This window comes from Molothrus aeneus, chromosome Z (assembly GCF_037042795.1).
Source record: "Molothrus aeneus isolate 106 chromosome Z, BPBGC_Maene_1.0, whole genome shotgun sequence".
Lineage (NCBI taxonomy): Eukaryota > Metazoa > Chordata > Aves > Passeriformes > Icteridae > Molothrus > Molothrus aeneus.
The window spans coordinates 11,256,409-11,282,154 of NC_089680.1; the positions used below are offsets into that span (position 1 = coordinate 11,256,409).

A 25,746-nucleotide genomic window follows, 5' to 3' on the forward strand; every position below is an offset into this window, starting at 1 on the left:
AATATATTAATAATTCTGAAGTAATTTAGATTCCAGCTTCTGTGTCTTAAATCCAGCCTATAATACAAAATGTTTATAAAATTGGCACACTAATGCAAAAGTAAATGAAACTGAAATATTCCTGATGTATAAAATGCATGTTTTCTAGGCCTAAACATCCATTGTCAAAGTATGGTAGCATAATGATTTTGTGTGTTAACAAAAGAGAGAGGCTTGTATGCACTTCTGCTCTATTTGAGTTGCAAAGCTGTAGGAAGTCAGCAATGACCATATCTCAGCTGGTCTCTTCTTCAGCAGCCTGAAGAAGAGACCCAAGACAGAATATTGGCAATATAAGTTCATTCAGCAATTTATCAGGAAAACAATCAATTCCATACCTGAAATAAGTAGTTTTTCAGAAGTGGTGAAAGAGTAGCTTAGCTATGTGGCTGCCTTCTAAACAAAAAGTTGCAATAAGTCTCAGGAAAGATGGGGTAATTTGTGGGTTAATAAAATAGGTAAATACAATTATTGTAAATACAGTTATGTTTACAAGTTTATATAAATAGTTATCATGGTTAACTCTATCCCACCTGAAACCAGCACCTTCGTGTATACAAGCTGTACCTTGCTGAGGATAATCAGCAAGTGTTCTATGCTTTTTAAGGAGAATATTGTTCAAAAAAGATACCAGGGTGGAGAACACAAAGGGCTTGTGATGTATCTAGGAAATTTACTTTGTATACAGAAGACAGAACAAAGCATTCAAAGCATTTGACTGTTAGTATGAGAGGAGCAAATGGTATAAGAGGCTGGCCTTATTGACAGTGTGGAGGAGATGGAAGGAAGGGTGATGCGAGAAAAATTGTGTGTAAGTGCTATGGGAAAAACAGCAAATTCTTGCAGCTGTAACATTGTGGGGTAGATATGGAAGCTGGTTGAAGATATGAGATAAAAAGGTGGGCTCAAAATGCCATAATGACAGTTGTAACAATGAATTACTCTGTAGGGCATGAAGACAAAACCGGTCTGAAAACAGAATGTAAATGACACAATCAGCTAGAATAAAAGATGACCGAGTGGAGCAAGTGTGACAGAGGGCTACTGAGATGGTTAGGGGCTGAAGCATGAAATTTAGTAGTAGAATCTGAGATTTGGTTGTCGTGGTGAAGAGAAGGCTAAGAGAGGGATTGAAATGCTGTCTTTAACCTGGCTCATAATGACCATTTATGTAGAAGGAAAGGGAGACTCCTCTGAGGGGCAAAACAAAAGAAGCAACAGCTGCTGTTGCAATAAGGGAAATGCTGACTGGATTTAGCTGGAAAAAATTCACAGTGAATCCTCATTCTTGAAAGCAGATTTTGACTGGCATAGCCCTTAATAACCTGACATAACTTTGAGATTGCTCTTACTTTGAGCAAACGGTTGGTGCAAATGACTCTGCACCAGATAACTCTGACAGTAAATGGGCTGGTTTTGTGCCAGTTTCTGTTTAGAATCATTGTCTATACTTGGTAGCAACAGGAGTTACCAAGGCAAGGCTTTGTTAAAATACTGGTCAAGTACAGTCTTGAATAATCCAAGTGTAGATACAAAGTTTCATTTAACCACAACATTTAGTAGTTACTCGCCTGTCTGAGGTGAGTTATAAGGTACTTCTCATGGATTTGATGGAATTAGATATTTCAGTTAGATAAAGATGTTCATCTAAAAGGTAGATTAACATCTTTTAAGGTGTAATTTCAAATTTCTAGATCTGATTTACTCTAATTGCATATCCAGTGTTTGAAATTCTATGTTTAAATGATGAAAGAAAGAGTGGGAATCATTGTCCTAAAGTAATTTACCTAGAGGTGTTTCCTGCTGGGTGTTAGTCAAAGCAATCATAATTAGAAGCTCAGTTTCTTCCTAATATTTTTATTCTTTATTTCCAGTTCCTGTGGATGCACCTTTTTTGTAGATGGAAACTGTTGTATCTTAAACTCAATGTTCTTTCACAGTAGTGATAGTTAAGGAATATAATTTAATATTTTCTAAAGGACATACTTTATTTTAGCTAGTGAAAAGTTACATGCCAGTTAAGAATCAAATTTTATAGGTTAGTGCAAGAAGGAAAGCACTGTAATGTAAAGCAGTGTTAGACATTAAAAGATAGTTATAAGGAAATAAGAGTTCTGAAAGATGAATCCACAAGCTTTGTAAAATAGAGACTTGTTAAAAAGCCATGAACAAAAGAAGTTTTCACTTGTGGATATAAAGTTGCTATCTATTGTCAGAATATGGCAGATTTGGAATACCTGTCAGGAAACATTTGATGACCTTGAGAGCTGCAGAAATAGAGGTGGGATGAAATTCAAGTATGAAATATTGGTACATTTGAAAATTTATTACTAGAATTTATGCTGTAAACAGACAGCTTTTCTGCATGGCATGTCAGAGGAAGCAAAAGATCTGTGTATATTAATATTTTTACAAAATACTTAGTCATCAGCAAAAAGAGACTATTATATGCAGTTTTTTAATCTATCAGAAGAGGCATGTCTTTGTAGAAGTATTCAAGTATCAGAGTATATGCATTGACATGCAATGTATTGGTGTGTGATCCTTTTGGGCTCAGGAAAATAATGAGATGGTATCAAGTGTGGAGGATAGTAAGAAGGTTGGGAAAATTTATTTTATGCAAAAACTTATTTTTGTAGCAAAGGACTCTCAGCATAAGTTACAGTGCAGCTAAACTAATTAAAACTAATTAGAACTAATTTGTTTACATGACTTCTGGGCTACAGCTGGCTTGTGTCCGACTGGCTCAGAGTGTTTACAAGTGGTACTCTTAATATTCAACCTACTCATGCAGCAATTCCCAAGCCTTTTCTCTCTCTTGTTCCATTTCTGAGCTTTGAATCATGTTTTGGGGTGGTGTTTTGGTTTTTTTTTTTTTTGTTTGTTTGTTTGTTTGGGGTTTTTTTGGGTTTTTTTGGTGTTTTTTAGTGGTTTAGGTTTTTCTAAGTGATTCTCCTGCTGTTTAATTTGTCAAGACTATATTCTACTTGTGATCTACTGCTCTGTCTTTAGGGGCTTGAGACGAATGATACAAATGAGCACTAAATTTTCTGGAAGGATTCACATCTGGAAAGTAGAGGAGATACTGGCCAAGAAGATGCAAGAAAAAGGAAACATAAACTGGCAATGAATAATTCCAGTCTGGAAATTTATATAAAGCTCTAGAATGCAAAAGAATGAGACACTGGAATTACCTTCCAGTAAGAATAATGAAGTCAAAATGTTTATGAAATTACTAAATGCTTGAAGTACATTATGTGATGTGATAATGGTCTGGACTTCATGATCAGGGAAATTCTTATTTCTTAAGAAAACACTGAAAAATTATTTCTGGTGTGAAAATATACAATCTAACAAAAAAAAATCTAACAAAAGTTACAAGAACCTGAATATCATATTGTGGGACTTGTATATTTAGCCATATTCAGAGTAATTTAATTACTGGTAGTTTTAGACTGTAGCTGTCTTTGAATGGGAATTTAATATCTCATTTATTCAGGTGGTCTTCTAAATGTATACTGAATTTTTACAATACTACCTAAAATTTCTGTTCTTTTGTGAGGTTGTTTTTTTTTTGTTTTTTTTCTGTTGGGAATGTAGAGTCATTGGTATGACTAGTAGGTGAGATTAATTTGTTCCCCTCACTTCAATCAGCTGGAACTTACTATTAATACATAAATCCTCTGGTACTAATAGGATTAAGATTTCTGAGTATCTTAAGGTGGAAATGAAACAAACATTTGTAGTGTTGAGCTGTTTTCATTGAAGAATTTGTGCAACTGTAATGCAGGACCAATGAACTGGTGTGTTTGAAAGGAAGAATCTGATTTGATGCTGCATTTGAAGGTGGACACTTAAAAAACAAATGCACTTGCTCTGCATATTCCTTTTCTTTGAAAGGAGTACATTTCAAAGAAATTATTTTGATTTGCAGTTAAAGCTGCTATAGGAGCTATTCTTTTGAGGTACAAGAATGGCATTGGACTATGTTTCACAAAAAAATCCCATAGCTGAGACCCTGTTTTGGAAAGCTTGCTTTCTAAATACATATTGTATCACTTAGTCTCTTTACAAAAACTGTTTCTGTTGCTGAAGTGCATTTCTTTGTTTCAAAGTAACTAACTTGGATATTTCATTTCTACTCTAAAATAATTTTGCACTGTTTTCATGTACACTCAGATGGGACTTTAGTTTGTGAATGCTTTTGTGAATGACCATGTTTGATAAATCTTAGAAAAGAGTGTGAAAAAATGAAGGGAGCTGAGTATTTTTGTCTTCTGTTTCTGTATATCTTGGATGTGCCATCCCATTTCTTTACAAATTTAAAGAATAATTGAGACATCAAGAGGTGAGTTTGCCTAGACCAAAAATCATGTAGCAAATTATTTGATTGTTAAGATATTCTTTCCAGCCCAATTTGGAGTCCCTCACTTTTGCCATGGCTTCCGTCCATATGCTTGGAGCCAAAGAATGTGTTGATTATGATAAACCTGCATTATAGGAAAATCAAAGACCACAGAGTTTAACCTACACCTTGAACTGCAGCCTTATAAACATGGTAATGGACATGGCGATAAATCTTTCCTTCTTTACCTAATAAGATCAGCAATCATTAGCTGAGGAGAAAATACTTTATGAATTCTCCTATCCCAAGAATGCAGTAAACAGAGTGAATAGCATCATGATACTTGGTTGTATCGTTATTCTTTACTTGGTGTTAATATAATGAAAAGTTTAGAACTACTTGTCATCACCAGTATGCAATTTCAGTCCCCCACACTCACAAAAGAATGAAAACTTGCAGAGTACTAACTGATTCTGTTATGCTCTCTTCCACAAAATTTTTTTTATTAATTGGAAATCATTTGAAAATGCTTTGGAAAAAAAACTTGGCAGTACCAGAAATTTAAATATGGCAGTAACAGAACGTTAAATATCTACAGTTCTTGAAGTTTACAAAATTCACATGAAACCAGACAGAATTTTACGTTTGTAAAATTTGGATTTGAACAAGCAGATTCAAATATATTAGTGAAGTAAAGCTGCAAATAAACATATGTAGGTGAGACTTTGATTCTATTACTTTAATATTCTAAGCTGCTGCTGGTTATGCCGCCTTCATTTCATGACTTACTAAATTGAAACAGCATTTCATGATTCCTGTTCTATTGAATCAAGGATTTGATAAGCCACCTCTGAGTTAAGTTGCTAGTCTTTTCAACTTGCTGACTATAATATGTGGCATTCTCTAGTAATGTAGGACCTGTCTATCAAGATGAGTTTCTTAAGATTGTGAGTGCTGTGCAATTCCTTAGCTTAATTTCTTACAAGAAAGAAACATGGTTGTACCAAGTTCTGAAACTTTTCTGCCAGTTGGCTGCATCTGAAGAGAAGCACAGTTTGCCATGACAGACTTCATGAAGGTGTCTTGGCCAAACGTGGCATAAGCTTTAATTAGTTCTTCCCAGTCATGTTGTCTCAGAATAAAATCAGTTGCAACTTCACTTTATAGCATTGCCAGCATCCATGTAGCTCTGAATTAGGAATGGGATGTTGTGTGCTTTATGCAGCATATCTATAACCTGATAGTTAAGGCCTAAAGGCTGAAGTTAAAGTTGTTATGAATACAAAGCTGCATGAAACAAGTTCTCCTTGGTTCTGCTGTACCTGAAATGGTTTGTTTTACTCTATCTCTGTGTACAGAGAGGAGAGAGAAACAGAGAGAGTGTTTATGGGTCATATCTAGAGCTTCTGATGATAATGCCTTAATTCTTTCCATCCCTGGCAAAATATTTGGACTCTATGGAGTGTGCTTGAATTCTCAGATTATGAGTTTAAACACTGTTTGGTATAAACTCTCCTAGCAATTCTGAGACAGCAGTGTGAGAGGGAAAACCTTGCAATATAAGACTACTTTTGTTATTGGGAATTCTGACCAGGTGGTTACTGCTCTACAGTTTCTTATAAATTGTGCGGAGTGTTGCTGAACAACGTTAAACATTTGTAAAATATTAGTTGTGTCCAGCCTTAAAAGAACTTGGAAATAGATGTAAGTAACTGTACAGGTAATGCAAAGCAGTAGCTGACAGTGTAATTCTTTGCATCCAGAAACCCTGCAGCCAACATTAAAACTAAATGTTGAATTATTGAGTAGTTGGATTTTAAAACCACCAAAATCCAAGAAAACTACACCCAAAACCACCCCCAAACTCAAAACAAATGGGCAAAGCCAAAGCAAAACTATACAACCACATAACTATCATATGCTTCAGTTTTGCAAGGGTCAGTATTTGTTTAGCTTTCTGAGGTAGAATGCCAACTGAAACCAGCAGAAAGCATATAAAATAAGTGTCAGGGGATAATGCATAGTTCCTGCCTTGACTACTTGATAGATACAGACTTCTCTTATTTTTTATAATGTTGTCATAAAGAATTATCTGAATTTATCCATTTGAACTTTATATGATGGCTTTACCAGAGAAGGAGCCAATGCTGTGATGTATAGAAGGGCTTTTAATGAAACGTATTTCCTGGGGATCATCTCTCCAGAAGATGCAAGAATTTAATCTTTTGACAACCTCTTGATAATTGACATGTGAAGGATGTAGAATGAAACTTTACTATTTGTTGATTGGTGTTAAATCAGAGGAGATAATTTCCCTCTTAAAAGACATTCTTCATTCATTGAGATATTGAATCAATTGGTGTTTTGGTGGGAAAATTATATCAATTAGATGAGAAAAAAATTAAAGGATTTATCATCTGTTTCATACAGGTTTGAAAAGACAAGATTTTAGTTACGCAGAAATGCTATGATAAACCATTTCTCATCTCAGAAGAAATTTTAAACTGAGACCCTGGCTGTTCATGATTTTTAGAAATTCTGTTTCAGTGTTCAGAGGAGGAGGATGATGGTGATGATTCAGTAATATTACCCTGAAACTTTAAAATGATTGGTATGTCCAGCCAGAATTACTGGAGTAGATTTACTTATGCGCATTTATAAATATATATATATGTTATATATATATATTTATAAATATATATATATATGTGTTATATATATGCGCATATATATAACAGCTGATACGAATCATGGGACAATGTAATTTTTAATTCATAGTTTAATTTGTCATTAATAAAATTAGATACTTTCTGAGGTATGCTTCTTTTTGAAAGGCATTTTATTATACCTGAGTCAATATCATTAGTCAAACACTTTGATGAGATTCTTTTTCCTTACCAGTGTTTCTGGTATTCAATTTTTTCATTTGTTTCACAGTGCTCACTAAATCCTGAGATCTCATGCTTGTTGCAGAAGTCTTTGCCTTTTTCTGCAATGTTTTTGATATTTGATTTTGTTATTTTCTAATATAACCAATATGCTGGTAAAGTGAGCAATTTTATTTTCTAAACCATTGGTGATACATTTTCATCAAAATTACAGCTTACTGTAGGAAAGCTTGCTAGTGGATTTTTTTCTTTGGTTTATTTTTTACACTTACTTGTTTTTGTGGGGTTTTTTGTTTGTTTGGTTTGGTTTTGTGCGTGTGTCAGGTACTGATATGATTTTGTAAAATATCTGAGAAACTGAAATAGTTCACCAATCAAATATGTACTCAGATTAATCAAAGTCCTGGTTTTAGATGGAATAAATGGGGACATTGTAAACTAAAATAGCAGTTTAGCTTTCCTTCTAGCTTTAGACATTTACCCTCTCATCTTTATGTTAAGCTTTTCTAGTGAGTTGTTCTGCTCACTGTGTGCTTTTCTTTATGTCTTTCTTTACTGTCTCGATCAAGTTTACATTGTTGCTTCCCTGTGTAGAGCAAAGGAAGCGTACTGAGCCTGGTTGTCCCTGTATTATGGACAGTTATTGTGATATTTTAATTTGATAAACAAGGAAATTGTGAGAAAATCCCATGTGCATTTAGACTCTTCTTCAGACAGCAGTTTTTTTCCTGGATAGTATGTATTGCAAGTTTTTTGCTTGTCTTCTTGAATTGAATCTTACTTTGAAAATCATTGCCATTTGCAAGCTTTCTGAATCAGCACTGTAGAAGGTGTATGAGAACACTTCCACTCACTCTTGTGCAGATGTTTTGAAGAGCTGTGATGTGCTCTTCAGGCATGAGGAAGGGATGATAGCTGCTGGAGGGTATTATACTGTACATGTGTAGAGACTCTTTTAATTGGGCCACATGAACCTATATGCATGTGTTTGTGCTGTCATAGTAGGGACTTCTGGAAAGAAGTTCCTTGGTTTCCCTCTGTACTTGATCAGAAAAAAGTTCAGCTGAAAATAGTTTTGGCCCTACATGATTTGTCATAGTCTACACTTGGAGTTGATTCTCATGCTGTTTTAACTGACAAGGGATTTCAACATTTTTGTGAGAAGAACACTGAAATAATGCTATTTTCCTCCTATTATTAATTTCTGAAGCTAAATAAATCTTCCATCACTATCTCCTTGTACCTTTTTCATTTCTGAAATCAATGCTGAAAACCCCCAAAACTATCATCTATGGGTACTGAATGCAAGGCACTTTGAGGCTCTTCATTAGATCAGGTTTAGAAGGTGTAAAATATTCTCTTAGCAGTATTTTGTACTGTGTATTTCACAACTTTCCTAAGAAACAGTCATTTAGTTGTAGAGAGTTTCTTTATTCCAGATGCTGTTCACACTCTATTTCTGCTGTGGTGTTATTTTGACTGCTTAAAATATTACCTACTCTAACAGCTTAGACTTCTAGTTTTAGCTTAGGTTTTGGGGTTTTTTTTCCCCTTAAATCTTCAGAAGATACAAGACTTCATTTGCAATTTGAATGAAGTACCTCACCCCCTTTAGGCTAAAGCCTGTAGATTGCAATTCAGGTAATGCTGAGTGAATTGCTTAGTGGGAAGAGTCATAGCACTTTTCGGTCACTACAAAGGAAATGAGACTATGTTATTCAAAATTCTTCTTCCTGCAAAGTTACCTTTCTGTTTTGAGGAATATGTAAAACCCAAGGTGGTAGTATGAGCTTGAATTCTCTAACAGTCAGTGTACAGATACAGTGGGCCACATATTCCAGTTAAAATGCTGCTTTGGAATGTTACTGTATAGGTAAAGCTTTTTACCTCTTCATCAAAAATTGTTCTGTACTAGAAAGAACATAATGTCTAAAACCATGAACATCCACACTTGTAAGTACATGATAGTGATTTAATTTATTCCTGGTATATTTGGTTAGTTTAGTGGGACAAGAAGAAGACTTCATATTTCCTGACAGTAAAATACAGCTGAAAGGTAAGTTACTGAAGCCAGGAAGTAATGCTGTGAAAGAATCTTTTAGTAGATATGTGGCACTTACTAGATATGATGATTACAAAACATAAAGACAGTTTTCTGTCTTAACAGAATGATGTATTTTAAAAAAAACCCATATAATCCTATTATATGGATGGGAAGGAACTTCTGGAGGCCATCTAGTCCAGTGCCCCTGCTCTGAGCAGTGTGAACTACAGCAGATTGCTCAAGGCTGTGTCCTGTCTGGTTTTGAGTAACTCCAATGAGACAGTTTTCACAAACCATCATATACCAGTGTTTGATTACCCTTAAGTGAAGTAGGTTTTCCCCTAAGTGGATTTTCTTCTGCTTCCCCTGACCACCATGACATTTGCTGAGATGCTGAGAATGGTCTCACACTGATGTTGGCCAGCTCACTCAGCACTCACAGATGCACCTGATCAGATCCCATGGACTTATTTGTGCATGTCCAGTTTGCCTAAATGTTGCCTAGCATGATCCTCCTTTACCCAAGAGTAATCTTCACTGCTTTCAGACTTCTCAGCTGGCCTCAGTGCCAGTGTTTCCTACAGCACAGTCTTACCAGTTAAAACCAAGGGAAATAAACCTAGATTTTATGCAATAGCACCACCACTAACTCCCAGAATATCAGGAAACAAAAAACATCCCCAGGCAAAGAAGAATTGACTATCATATGGCAATTGACCAGATTTTGCACCAAGAATAGAATCTTGACGAGAATGTAAGACTGTTTCCCGCTTCCTAACACATTTTGTTGACAAATACAGGAGTCTAAGAAAAATTCAGGAGCTGCTCCGAGTAGTGTCATTAATGACGAGGGTTTCATAGCCTTCATCAGCCAGTTTCAAACGGACTGAACATCAAAGAACAAACTGGAATATGAAAAGTATTAAGAACAATCTCTCAAGGGATACATAGTGGCCAAAACTGCATAGCTCTTCCATTAGACAGTGAATGACCTTGTAGTTCTACCAATTCCTACTTTCAACATCTGAAAAAGTTATTTAAATGCCCATTAAACATAAAAACTAACGAACATGTAATTACAATACTCAGAAAGCAAACTTTGAAATAACTCACGAAGATTCCAAGTTATAGCAGTTTAACTGCAATTATTTAAGTATGGTAGGTATAACTCCAGACCGTTTTTCTTAAAACAGATGTAAGTTACATACAACTGAGTTCAAGTGGTTTCTAGAACAGTTTACTGAGATCTATACAAAAGAATAATAAAATTAAAATTACCCCAAATTATTTCTATAAACTAATGACTAGGGGGTAGAAATGAAAGAGAAATAGCCTCTCCTTCCCTGCTAAAATCTGACAAAACTTTCCTGAAGAGGGAGTAGTCCTCTGACAAAACTACTGCTGAAGAGTGCAGAACTTCACAGTTTGTTTCTAACTAGTACAAACAAATGAGGGAAGAGAAATACTTCATTACAAAGTGTTAAAAAAAAAAAACTAACCAAAAAGGACTGGGCAGTCAGAAAGTGTTCACTTTTCTTCTGCTTACTGCTTCAGTCTGCATTTAAAATTTCTGCTATAAAAAAGCACAATTCCCTAGGTCAATATGTTCAATTAGGAGCAAATTTTTTATGTGTTCTGTATATATTCATTGACAGAAATTACCCACCAGAATCATCATGTCTTCCTGATGAATTCCTATGACTGATACCCCCTCCTCCTTAGAGAGGGAAAAAGAGGGGGGAGAAGGAAAAATTAAAAAGATACTACTATCTGTATGGTAATGCTATCAGATGAAATGATGTTATAAATTGAAATGTTACATGGACTGAGTCTTATATGGCTTCTTCTGGAGCAGACATCCATTATGTCATTCTGGCCATTGCAGGACCTAAACCTGATGACTGTAGCCCCTTCCAATCCATGTCCATGTCACCCTAGTTCCTTGGACAAATTACAACTGAAAGATATTTTTCATTGACTGTCAAACCAAAATACACTGTCATTGTAAAACTGAACATTTTAAAGGTAACTTTAAGAATCTCCCTCTGTCCTTCACCTTCTCACTCTCACCTTTATTAAGACATCATAAACTTCAAGCATAAAATTAATTTTTGTGCTGTATAATAAGTATTTTTCAAATATCCAAGAGGGATAGGGAAAGGATTGTGCATGATGAAAGCAGTCTGGCAGGACTATGTAATCTGAAAAACTATGGGGAACACTGCTGTACCATAGTTTAGGATATGCTGGCAAAAGACACGATGCTGTGGGGCTGTGGTGCACATTAGAGGACATTAACAATAAATTCAGCATTTCTATGATACGTGTTAAAAATGTATGAAAATTATATTTGTACTCCTGCAACAAAAGTTTTTCAACCTTGCATTTAAACAGACTGAATTACAAAAGTAAACAAATAAATCACTAACATGTATTTACAAGCATACATGTTCAGTCTCTTCCTTGCAGCATAGAACAATTTTTGATGAAGAGGTAAAAAGCTTACCTTGTACAGTAATATTCTAAAGCAGCATTTAAACTGGAATTTGTTTTCCCACATTTATTTCAGAACCAGCAATTTATTGTCTGGATACTTTATCAACTTTTTGATTTTAAGGCTTTTGCAATATCATCTATAGGAGATTTTAGGTGATGTGGTGATTTGTAAAACACATGTCCTTTCATGTGTCTTAATTTTACTAATTAAAATATCCTTTTCATTCCTCTTGTTTTTCCTTGGGAAGTCATTAAGTATTCACTAAGTTACTGGGGGCAGCTTCAGAGAGCTGTATTAGTAGAAGTTGTAATGACAGCTTTTTGCCATAGGATAAACAGTGGAGGATAAACAGTGCTTTGAGGATAAACAGTGCTTTGAGTCCAAAAAAATACATTTTATAGGTGTTACATTTAAAGTGTGCTGATATTTCTTTCTGCAGAATAAATATGATGATTAGAAATTGAATTTAGATTTATACCTGATTTCATTGTAGTAGAAGATGCATTAATTCTAATAGGAAAACATGCAGTTATAAAATGGTACTGATAACTCAAAAGAAAGTTGCAAAATGTCATGAACAGTGCTGAAAAAATCAGCATTGCTATTGAACTCTGGAAATTTACCTTGGGTTTCATCATCAAAGAATGGTTTGGGTTGGAAGGGATCTTAGGAATCATCTTGTTCAAACTCCTGTACCATGGGCAGGGACCTTCTACTTGACCTGGTTACTCAGAGACTCATCCAGCCCAGTCTTGAACACTTCCAGGGAAGGGACAGCCACAGCTTCTCTGGGCAACCTGTTCCAGTTCCTTACCACCCTCACAGCAAGGAATTTCTTCCTGACATCAATTTAAGGCTATTCCCCCTTGTCCTGTCACTGCATGTCCTTGTAACAGAGTTCCACTCCAGCTTTCTTGTAGGCTCCCTTAGGGTACTAGAAGGTGCTGTAGTTCTCCCAGAACCTCCTCTTCTCCAGGCTGGACAGCCCCAACTCTCTCAAGCCTGTCTTCATAGCAGAGGTGCTCCAGCCCTCTGAGCCTCTTTGTGGCCTCCTCTGCACTTGCTCTGGCAGGTCCATGTCCTTCATATGTTGGGGACCCCAGAGCTAGATGCAGTGCTCTGGGTGGATCTTGACAGTGGAGCAGAGGAGCAGAATTCCCTCCCTCCCCTGCAGCCCATGGGGCTCTGGATGCAGCCCAGAACACGTTTGGCTTTCTGGGCTCAGAGCTCACATTGACAGCTCGTGTCCAGCTTTTCACCCACCAGCACCCACAAGTTCTTCCTCTTGTGTTCTTGGGATTGCCCTGACACATGCGAGGACCTTGCACTCTGCCTTGTTGAACATCATGAGGTTTGCATAGGCCTTTCTCTCATGTTGTACTTCATTGCAGTTAAACAGTTGATAAAAACTCTGCTTCATAAGTGACTAGCTACACTCTCTAATTTTTGTACTTACTGATTAAGTAGGCATTGTCATTCATGATTAGGAAAAAAATGTAGTCAAGGTCCCCTAAATAATTTCCAAAAAGAACTATGCTTTAAATTACTACAGAGAATTACCACTTCAGAGACATGTGATGTGAATCTTTCCAGTTTCTTCAAATTGTTATCTCAAAATTTTTTCCAGGTAGGATTTGTCTATATATCCTAGATTATATTCACCCTTCATTATGTATGTTACTTGACTTACCTTTAATATTTCCTTTTTTTCCATTATGTGTTAATAAACAATGAGATATTTCTACATAAATTTGCTTCAAAAGAGGTAGACAAACTTACTGGAAATTTTATGGGAGTGACTGACTGCTTATCTCTTGCCAAGATTTCTTGTCTCACATAATACTCTGGTCATTGAAATAGCATTTTTATTAGAGGTTTTGCTTAGTTTATGAAGGCTAGATACTAAAATTGCCTTCTGAGCTTAGAACTTGGAATCAGCTTGAGAGCTATGTCATTTCCAGTTATTTTTGCATCGAGTTGTGAAATTTCTGCTGAGGAGTGATTTTGAAGAACTTTGATTTTTCCAGGATGAGCTCAGGTCTAGAAAAGGTATTTCTGAGAACCAGTACCTTAAGGCTGGGTTGGTTGATTTGTTTGGGGGTTTGTTGGTTTTTTATTTATTAACTTGGAATACAATTTTCAGCATCATTCATTCAAACTCTGGATAATAGTCTGTCAAATTTTGTGTGCTAATTAGCAATAATTCCCTTGGGAGATAGTACTGGCTTGCAAAGTCATGCTTGAAGACTGCATTAAATTGCGGGAAATCAGACATTGTGTCTGCCACATATATTCTGTCACAGTTGCAAAGGCTATGACTGTTGCTTTGAAACCTGCAAAAAAGTTTCAGGTGGGTCAGATCAGATGTAAAAGTTACTTAGGAAGAATTGAGCAATTTGCTAAAATATTTTGTTCCTTCAAGGCTTGCAAAGCAAACATTTTGTTTGTGAATCTGTATGCTGAATGTGAATAATGGTTAATTCAGCAGTTGAAAGGCATTGTATGTAGTAATTTTAGAGAAGGGTTGTTGCAAAAGGAGAAATCTAAACTACAGCTACACTCTGATTAGGCAGATAGAAAAGTTAGATACTTGGTTGTGTTTCTCCGTTGTCATCTTAGACAACAGTATGTTGCAGGGGTTCCATACTGTTGTCCCCTTATCACAAAAGTTTCATACCTCCTTGGTGTTTTCTCGTGGGCAGCTCCTCAGAGCGCTGACTCTTTCTTCTTCATAAAGCAGCCACTGACTCCAGTTCCCTTCTCACCTAGCCACCCCACTCTTTTATAGCATCTTCTGCTCATTGGTCACAGCTGTGGCCTGTTAAAGTCAGGCCTGCTCCTAATCTTTGTTAATTGGCCCAGCAGCAACTCCTTAGGGGTAAGATTACTTTCTACACTATCTTTATTTTCTTATATTCTATCCCCCTATATTTCTCTTTCAACTTCTTCATCTGGTTGTGGAAAGGTTGTTTAACCAAAGTTCTTCATATTTGTCAAAGCAAGAGTAGGAAGCCTATGGCTCATATTGAAAAGCCCTTCAAGCTGAAAGCTGAGTCTTGTACAGGTCCATGAATTCATGAATTGAGAAGAATAAAAAAGACTTCATTGCATCCACTAATCATGTAGGAAAAAATGTCTCTGTCATTATAAATATTTCTAATTTTGTTTTGAAACCCCCTTCCAATTGGAGATGTTGAGATACTCATTTCTTTTTGCAAGGTGCTTTTAAAAAACCTCTGGTGTTTTTTGTTTGGTTTGGGTTTTTTTATTTGTTATTTACAGTAAAAGGAATCTTTTAAAAAATATCACTATTTACTGTACATGCTAGCTGTCTTCAAGCAAGTAACTTACCTTCTGCATTCTATCAAAGTAATGCATGAATAGAATTAAAAGCCAAAAGTAAAAACTACAATATGGAATAGCTTTGGGAGTCTTTAGTGTAGACATAATTAATTGCATAGTTTGATACCATATCTCAGTTACTGATGCCCTTTAACTTGAGGTGACCTTTTCTAGCTGTATGTACTCTTGGTGTATGGTTATGTGGTTAATTGTAACTTACTTCGTCTAAAGATTAAGGCTAATCTGAACTTGTGGGGAAGTTTTTGCTTTGTTGCTGTCACTGTCAAGATTAGAACTTTTACTTTCCTTGGGGCCTTCCTCTTAAAACCTCACTGCTTCCTCTTAAAATGAAAATGGAAAAAATGACTACTAGAGTAGGAATTCAAAACCAGAGTATTCTGCAGTCATTGAAAATACTAATTTTGCTAATATAATGTTGCTCTATGGATTGTTTACACTTTGACTTCTTGAATAGGGAACCTTAGATTTTGGGATTTTTTTTTTCCTAAGTCTAATAAAGTATGTTGTCTCAATGGTTGAATTTTTTTTGGATTTGCTTTGGTTTTGAGCAAATTAGGTACTTCTGTGTCAGCTGTAATAAATACTGCAGCCAGAGAAAATAAAGTGCATAGTCAACTTGAGTCCGTAGATTTTTTTTAATTGGGAGGGCTTATCTCCCCCCCTCCCCCCCCTGCAATATTTTGGTCGTCATGGTGTCCCTGCTTGAGTGGGAGATTGGAGAAGATATCCTCCAGAGGTCACTTACTTCAGCATCTGTTTTTTTCTGGGGAAAAATGTGGTGGGATATAATGTGTAACTTCCTGGATGCATAAATACAGTAGTAGCTCTCTATTCCTTCCTTCTCCTTCAATGGGTAAGGATTTGGGGGGAATAAAGAAGGGAAAACAAATGTGTGTTCTATGTCTTTGTGAACACTTTCTATGAAGTGTTTATCTCTTTGATACTGAAAGGCCTTGTTCAGTTGCAGAGGTGGTGGCAGTTTGCGGTCCTGTCAAATTTAAAGTGACTTGTTTTCTGTTGTTCTTTGTGTGGCATACTGAAAAGGAGAACTTTAGAGAAATATCTGCATGGGCAGACCAATTTTTATGCAGTAATGGGATTAATCATGGACAGAGCTAAATGATAAGCATTTGGAGCAGGAGAAAGACAGGTCAGGGAACAGTAAGTTTGTGTATTGTGCCTTCAGTCAGCTAGATGCTGTTTTCAAATGTTCATAAATGTTTTGGGAAGTGTATCTGTCTTCCTTTTAAGTTATTTATCCTTGTGCTGTCCTCTGCATCAGCAGAAGCTGAATTCCATAACAAAATGGGAATCCCAGTTGGAGTTACTGCTTAAATTTATCTCATTTTTCCATCTATCTCCCTGGTCTGTATAAGTGCACAGCCGTGTCTGCACATCCACCTGTCTGAGCAACTGAGCTGTAACTTTCTAACTCTGTGACTCAGCCTCATCCTTGGGAATTGTGTAAAACTGATGAAACAGATCTAAAGGAATAGAACAAAACCACACTAGAGTACTGTGTTGGTTTTGCATTGGAGCCACCCATGGAAGTGATTTTTTCTGAGAGGAGCTGCTGAGAGCTTCTTCTGTGTCTGGCAAAACCAATTGCTGGTTAGCTTTGAGAATAAACATGTTAATAAGCCAATTAAAAGCTAGATCCACCTTTTAAGGTTTTGAACCTGCTTTGCCTTCCTCCTAATCCTATCTCCCAGCAGGAAATGAGTAAATATATTCTAGTGGGTCCACTGGCGTTTGGCCAGTGCTAGACCCACCACATGTACAAAGACCTTAAATTTAAAAACATCCATTTTTGATGTGGGAAAAAGGTCAGCAAAAGAGAACTCGTTTGGCTCTTTAATTTCATGGACTGTTCAGAAAGGTCTTTGGCCTTGTCTCTTCCAGCCTTGTACTTTGAGGAATTGTTGGGAAATGAGGAGGTAGCCATGACAGATGGGCCATGTTCTCTGTTTTTCGAAAAAGTTGGCAAATGAAGTGAAATTTTTTTCACCACTCCTCAATTCTCAACTCTTTGTGTCACAGTTTATGATCTGCTCTGCTCTTTAGGGTGAAAGTAAGCTCTACTAGATTGACTAGTTCAATATTGAAATGTTGCACCTAATCTTCAGTTTTCTATGTTCTGTGCACTTTTATTATGATTGATACATTTGTACCAGAAGTTCTGATAGGAAATGCACAATGTGTAACTTAAAATTGTTCTTGTTTCTTGGAAAAACAAATGTGAAGCTAGTTTGTAGGTGTATTATTTGTGTTCAGCTGAACTACTTAAAAATGTATGACTTTGTTCAAATAATTGGAAATAAAAGCATTGCTCAATCCTTGTCTACATGACAGTACTTTCGATTTTTTAATGCAAATGAAGAGAAGCCACTTTAAAGTGGCTTAGTTGAGCTACATTAAACGTTTGAGTTCATATTCTCTTTTAGAATTAGTAGCTTAAATTCAGTTGTTTTTATTTTACTGTAAGGTAAAGTTGTATTGAGTGAGCTCTACTCAGGTATGAAGAAAAATTCCAAACTGGATTCAGTTAGTTAAGTTTGTTAAAGAAAAAAAATCAGATGCATGTTTTAGAGAATGTCTATGAAATGGAGATTTTCTTCAGAGTAGTGTGCTTCACTGCACTTGTTTTGTACTAACTGGGTCATGGCATTCCTATCTACATAAATAATTACCTTTTGTTTTGCTCTAAATTATGATTTCTACAAGTGTGTTTTCACTGTTGACAGCTGTTCTGTGTTTCTTTGTATTGATGCAGTGAAGGTGAACTGAGAATGTTTAAAATGGACAGGCCACACATTAAAAATCCCCAATATTTTTTTGTCCATAACCAACATAATTTCATCTAATTGTTCTTGATTGAATGTATGTTTATGCCCTGGCAGAAGTTTGAAAACTTTGGAAGTTGCAAAGCTTAACCTTGATGGAGGCATGAGCTTGCCTTAGGCTGTGAGCAGCTTTGCTAAGTACTTGGTGCATTTCCTGTGTAGTTTTTGTTTCAATTTGTAGTATCTGCAGGCTATCAAGAGTAAGATGTGGAAAATGGTCAGTAAGGTCAAAGAGACACCACTTCAGAGGAATTTTTTTTAAATATATCCCTCCTTTCAGTACAGTTGGTGAGTTTAACAAACTTCTGTTGTGTTTTTGCTGCAGCTGTAGGAGAACCAGCAGCAGCAACAGAAGTTCAGAAGTACGTAGGGCACTTTCATAGGTAGCACTGTGAACCCATCCCCAGACCTACAAGGACCAAATACCAAAAACAAACACCAAAACAATATTTTTCCTAGCTGCTGAGAGATGCCAGATTGTTACTGTCTAGCCCAAATTGCTCATGGTAAGCTGGTCTTCATTTGAGCTTAGTTCATTAGCAGTTTTTCCAACACAATATATCTAGATGTTGCATGCACTATGCTTCAGGGTTTATTAATAACCTTTTAAATGTGTTTGATTTTTTTTCTTCCCCAGCTATTCTTCATTTGTTTTCTGTTTTTCTTTCATTTGTGCTGTTTTTGAGCTCATTGTGCTTCAGAAGTTTAGCTGACCAGAGTGTGTGTGGAATTGGGAGAAAGGACTATCTTGGCTGACTAGTGATACAGTTTCACAGGCTTATTTGTAACTTCTTTGTTTATAATGTTAATAGGGATTGAACTAAATAGGGTAGGAAGATAATTTTTTAAATGCCATAAAGGAAAACATCAGGGAATCCTGACACTAATTGTAGTTACAAAATCATCGAGCTTTACAGTTTTAGCATTGCTAGGTTGATGGTGTATGTTCAAAAGGCTTATGTAATTCTCAATTTTACAAACATTAACTAAAATCAGCTATCAAACATATGAAAAATTTAATCTCTTGAAGTCCCTATGCAGTTACTGTATTTATTAGACACTAACACTGCAGTTGGGTTTTTTAACAAGTTACCTTTGCTCTTGTGTTCAACCTTTTGAAGCAATATGTTTTTGCAAGATTAGTAATCTTAATTAAACTGTTTAATTCCAATGATTAATTAGGGGGTTTTGTCTCTTAGATGTTAGCATACTTTCCTTTGGAGAGTATATATTCTGTATGCTGCATAAACAATATATAATACCTCATGAAAATGAACCAAACAGAACAAATTTTCAGTAGGGAATGCTATAAAATGACAAAAATAATTACATTGCCATAATTGTGCAAATGTGTACAGTAGGACAGTATAACCAAAGCTCTTTGTGTTTCTGCACAGTCACTAAAATCACCACTTAATTTAATAGTTTTCTACCTATTGATCATTAGTCATCTCTTTATCTGCAAGTTCCTCAGCCTAATAATTTTGGAAAGCATCAGCATCAGCAAATTTCAGTTATTATTAGAAGGGCTGGAAGCCTCAAGACAGTTTAGTTTGTGAAAATTGGTTGTTGAATAGAGGAGATTCTTGTGTTCCCATTGAGAAAGAGGCTGTAGCATGTGCTGTCTCTCTTCATCCAGCAGCTGAGACGTGTGGGAGTGGATTTGATATGAGAGAGGGAAACTGGATATGTTACAGAGGGCTAGTTGAGAGTCTTTGCATGGAGGAACTGCTTCACTGTGTTTAGAGCATGAGGGCAAGTAATACAGCAATTCAGAAGAGAAGCGTCTTAACTCCCTTCAGTGCTGTGTAGCATCTCTCTTGTATGTGGGAGAAGTTAAAGTTAAAAAACAGGCAACAAGATGAATATTACGGCAAACAACGTATCACTAATCAATATTAATTATCGTATGAGGAGGCACTGGTGTGTTTTTGAAATGCAGCTCACTAAATCTCTTTATATAGAATTTTATGTTTGTGTTTATTGTGGATTACTAAAGAAATTATATACTGGTGAATCTGTTTTCTTAGTGTATATGGAAGAAGTTTGGAGGGATTTTAATTTATTTTCAAAGTCATAAAAGAGGCAAAAATTGTGTGTCATGAAGACTTGTATAAAATCAGCAGCTGCCTCAAGAGATTAATTTCATACCAGTTTTGTTTTGTAAAGGTTACAAAGCATCTGAGAGAGTTCAAGGGCAGAAATGCAAAATTAAAAATTGGAAGAGACTACTGTATTAAGTAGGTTTTGGTTCAGTGTTTAATCACTAGGCTTTTAGTCTGGTTAAGTTCCAGCCGAATAAGAGATCAAAAAGTCTTTAAAATACAAGTAAAAGTCAGTGTTTAGGAAAGGGCAGCACTACTAACAGCTAACATGAGACATTCCAGAAAGTTGGAAAAAACCAAGCTGCTACTTCCTCCCTAATACCTGTCACAACTATTTTATGAATGAAGATGGATATTGCAACCTAAAATATTCTCCATTTGGCAGAGCTGACTTAAATGAACTCTTTGATTTGCTTTTGCTCTTCTATACATCCCTTAGCTATTTTCTTCCAATAAAGTGAACTGTATCTAATATCAGCCACTGATATGTGCCTGAGCAAGTGCAAGGCCTGTGCTTACTCAAAAGAGCTTTGCTTTCTTCATTGGAGTAAAAATTGCATGTGGAAAACATACTGCAGATGAGAAATAAGTGTATGAGCTGCTGAAGTAGGTTGATGTTTTCCCTTCATGTTTGTTTCTCAGTGATGGTTAGTATCATGACTGCTCCACTTCACAAGGTTTGCATGGTCCCACTTGTCAAGCCTGTCCGGGTCCTTGTGGATGACCCCTTCCCTCCAGCTTGGCACTGCATCACACAGCTCAGTGTCAGCAAACTTGCCATGGCTGTGCTCAGTCCCACTGTCCCACAGATGCGGGAAGCTGCACATTACTTATAGGCATCTGTTCTCTACAAATGGCCTGGTCTGAATTTGGGCATGGTCCAATTGTGTCAACTCCCTTTATTTCTTTCCCCAGGAAGAGTTTTTACAGGTGTAGAGCACAACTGATGCTTACCCTGGTAGAAATATGTGTGCTCCTGCATTAGGGGGTGTCTTTGGCTGAATCCACAGACCAATCTTATTGTGTCTGTGCTTTCACTGCTTGTGCTGGGATTGCTCTTCTTGTGTATTGTGGTGTCACTGACACTGATATCGCATGGGCAGGAGAGACATCAGTGTCACTGTCTATCAAATCAGAACAGCAGAGCCCAAAGGAATGTGGTAGTAATTGCAGATTAAGAAACTAGCTGCTTTAATTTTTTTCCCTAAAGATTGCTTTATATTTGTAAGCAACTTACAATTGTATAGTATAGTACTTTTCACTAAGGGTTTTTTTCTTACCATGATTGTAGTTTGTGTTGATATGAGCACCTACTATAGGAAAAACACATTATGCTAACACTGGTTTAGAAGTTGTACTAGGTAATCCTTATCTCAAACTTCTTCATTTTTCACTTGTTTTGTCTGCATCACTGTTTCTGCTGTCTGATCACTTTATGAATGAAACATACAGATTTCACTAGGACACACACATACACACTTTTCCCTGCTTGCACCCTCCCTTTTCCTTTACCTCCACCCACATGCTGCAACCACCTCTTTGGCTGTCAACTTAAATAAATATACAGTAGTTTCATGTTTTCTTGTGTTACTATTTTAACCTTAGACAGCTGCGTCGGGCAGCTGATTAATAAATGTTCACTGTTCATTTCCAATGCTGACTTTTTCTGAGATTGAATTAGCTTTAAATGCTTTATATTGTAAATGTGTATGCTTGCCCTTCCCCAGATACTTAGGTATTAGATTATGTTTTGTCAACTATATCTCCTTCTTTAGTACGTTTATGAAGTATTTTTGAAAGTATTTAGTTCTGGAAACTTAGTGTCACTGTATAAAACTGTAGCTCTGGAATAGAAACCAGAAATCTGCCCTCTTGTGGATAAATCTGTCTGATGTACCTCAGTCACAGTATCTTAACTGAATGAGAACTAAAGGGTATTAATTTAATCTCTTTGTGATTCTCATTCTTTAAGAATTTTTTAAGGATAGTTTATGGACTGATAGATAACAGAGATTTGTGTAATAACAAACAAGAAAAGTAGTTTATTGCAAAATGTAGAAGTTTAAGACTGAGAGACAATGATTCATAAATTTGTGATTCAGGTTTGCTGATATAAAAGAAAAGAAAATGTCCACTCTTCATCTAAGTTATGAATTAGCTAATACATAGTTGTACTAGTTTAATTTTCTTATGCAGATGAGAAAAAGTCAAGATCATGATGCTGTGGTTATAGCTCTATGATGTTATTCAACATATAGGAAACTGAAACTGCTTTTTAAAGTATTTTAATGCTAAATAAATGTTTCATAATCTAAGCAAAATAAAACAAGACTATTTAAAGTACTTTACTTAATAGAATGTATTTTAAAAAGAAAAGTATAGATATTTAATATCATAACTTTTCTTGAAAATTTAATTTTAGTCCACCTTTTTACTTCTTGGAAAATGTCAGGTCATTTACATATAATACATTGTTTTAAATCTGAAGATATAATAAATTAAAGAATACCCTGGAGAATGAGAAATGAAACATTTAAATGTACATAGGAAACTGCCCAGTACTGAGATTGGTTACTTATCTGTGCTTTGCTGCTGAGCCTTTTTGTATTACTGCATAAACAGATTTTTCCTTTTGTTTTGTTTTTTACTCTTCTCACGCATGCACACGGCAAAGCTGCGGAAAACCTGGTATTTTTGTTAGAGACACGACAGTTTCTCAACCAAGGGGAATGTTTCATAAATGCAGAGCTTGTACTATTATATGATAACCAATAGTCAGAGTCCTCTCATAATTTAATTGATAGTTAAATGCTGCAATATCTGAAAAAATACAACTGCATTTTGTTTCTATTTCTTATTTTATTTTTACGGGGTATTTTTTTTTTTTTGTTTGTTTGCTTGGGTTGTTTGCTTTTCTTTCTTTTTATGCTTGTAGTTTCTCTTTGCTGGATGTCAATGTCTGTACTTAAATTGTTCCCAACTTACTTTCATCCGCTCTTCCTCCCTTAATTTTACCTTTGCAGTAAAGGGTAATATCGATAGTTTAAAAAAAATTTGAAAAAAGGGAAAAGGGTAATTTACAAAAGTAACACTTTAAATTTGTACATATTAACCACAGCCTAAACTTTTTTTGTACTACTTTCCTTGCTAAGTTGGCTTGGCTTTTCTATATTAGTATATATTATCATGATAACTTTATCCTGCATTATTCTTTAGATATGCTGCCATTTCACAGTTTTCCTTTCACTGAGAGATTCTTTGTGTTGCTTCCTTTGTGCACTGCAGTTCCTTCCTCCCAAAAATGTCTTCTGTGGTAACGATTCTTTCTTATAAAGAAACAAGAGCATAAATACCTATATACTAAATATACAGGACCTCATACATTTATATAGAATGGATTTCTTGTTCTCTTTCTGAACTGCTGTAGTGTTTAACCAACACTACATTGGTTAAAAGCCTTCTGCTGCAGATCTTTGATTTCCTTAATTCAGCTAATATTTCATTTTTTCAGTTGAGGGGTAAAAATATTACACTATTTTTAACAACTACTGAACAATCCTGGCAATGGAAAATTTTTAGATATTGAAAATTATTGTTCTTCTTGACTAATAGTAAGCTGCTACAATAGTACTTTTAACTCTTTTTATATTTGGGGAATGGAGGTAGGGGAGAAAAACCCCAACAAAACTTGTCTAATAGTCAAGCTGTTGTTATATGCTGTACTGATGTTCTGTATGGAACAACTTACACTGTCTTGAGCTGTCAATCTTTATTCCCCTAACTGCTTGAGATTTTAAAATCTTAAAATGAATGGGTTTTCTTATGTTCTCAGTAGCATCAAATTTGAGGTGTAGTTTTACTGGTTCTTGGTCTCTGCTTCTGGATTTGAATCCCGCCTTGTTTGCCAGTTTTATAACAGCAATTTTGCCCTCAACATGACAGATTTAGTATTTGGACCCAGATATGACTATGTGGTTTCTTCATATTGTGTTTGTTTTGTGAACTAATCCCATCACTTAATCCCATCAGTCTCTCTTTCTCTCTTTGTTTACTCTCATCTGTTTATTCATTTCATCATGCTTACAGAAACTTCATAATGTTAGAGATGGAGTTCTTGAATTGCCATGCTTAGCCCCCAGCTGGTGCAGGCAGCCACATCCTGTCCCTTCTGTAACATCTGTACAATCCATCTTTGGAGTAGTAGTGTTGGCTATCTCTACTAATGTAAGGCTGTTGGAGAAATTGGCAGCTCTGATGATGAAAAACTCTGTTCTGGTTTTCTTCATGCTTGCATTTATGTGCCCATTTATTGTTGTGTTAGCATTGCTCTGTGGCTTTCTTCCTTTGTAGCCTTCTTTGACTGCCTTAGAGAGAGCAACCACATCCCCTCTTGACCTTTTGTTTTGTTAGTTAAACAAACCAACCCCTTTTACTCTTCTCTTACAAAGAAAGTTTACTTTTCCCCTGCTCACTGCACTTGCTCCACTCTGAGGTCTGGACTTGCCAGGTTCAGGTTCTTACCATATATCTGTGGAGAAGGTTTCTAATTTTAAGTGTGTGATTTTGGAGAAATTATTCCTGTATAACGTCTCTGTAATTTTCTTTATTATGGCAGTAATACTTGTATTAGAAATGAACTTGAATTAGGAGTTTCTGTGTTAACAGCTTCCTCATGTGATGAGGAAGTGAAAGTGAATAGACTTTTTTTTCTTATATTTTATTGTTTCTGTGCTACATAAAAATTTCCAATAATACTGGCTAGTGACGTGGCCTTTCCTTTGATGCAGTTTCAGTCGGGAGAAGTCATCAGACATGACATTTTTATAGTAAATACAATTTATGTGTGAAGGGTGTTCTTTAGTTTCTAGGCTTTCAGTGAAAACTTGGATTTTAAAAGTGTTATCTCCTGTGGGTTTATTGCTGCAGACTCATTATCAGACTCTTTTAGCATATTTTCTTTGATTCTTAAAATTTCTTTTTAAGAATTGCTTATTTGTGGAACTAGGCAACCACTGAAATTCTGCATATATTTGTATTCATTTAGGGTAAAAAACCCTTGGGTATTGAGTAGTACTTGAAACTGTTCTGATGGAAGTTTTCTCCTGAAATAAAAAAAAAAACCCAAGCACAGCAATCCACACAGAGTATCGGTCTGTAGCATTTTCCTTACTGCCTATATTTCTGTATTGGCAATGTACTGTATTTTTAATTTTAAAAAAGTAATTTAGGTCAGAATGAGACTGTGGCAGCTGTGGCAAAGGAAGTCATCACTGTCAGTTCTGTTTAACCTCAGGTTTTCAAAGAACATGCCGTTAGGGAAAATTTGAAAAGGTAGTTTCACTGGCTGATGAAAACTTTGAGCACAAAAAGCCTTGTAACATTTCTTTTCCTTGTCTTGGAGTCTGTATGTATTCATAAGCAGTGGTGCTTTATATATTGCCATACGTTGCCATGTTGGTGTGGCATAAGAAAGAATGTTACTAAGAAACATTACTAAGGAAATTATAAAGATCGCTTGATTCGTATGTATTTTATATGCAATTATCAAAACCTATAAGGACCTAGTGGTTTGTACGTATTTTATATATAATTCTCAAAAATGTAGGCTTGTAAAGTAAGTAA

General features: G+C 35.8%; 1 protein-coding gene across 1 annotated transcript in view; it reads left to right on the forward strand.

Annotated features, from left to right (window-relative positions):
* NIPBL (NIPBL cohesin loading factor) overlaps positions 1–25,746 on the forward strand; it is a 147,214-nt gene that overhangs the window by 20,981 nt on the left and 100,487 nt on the right. The gene's annotated exons all lie outside the window — the stretch shown is intronic.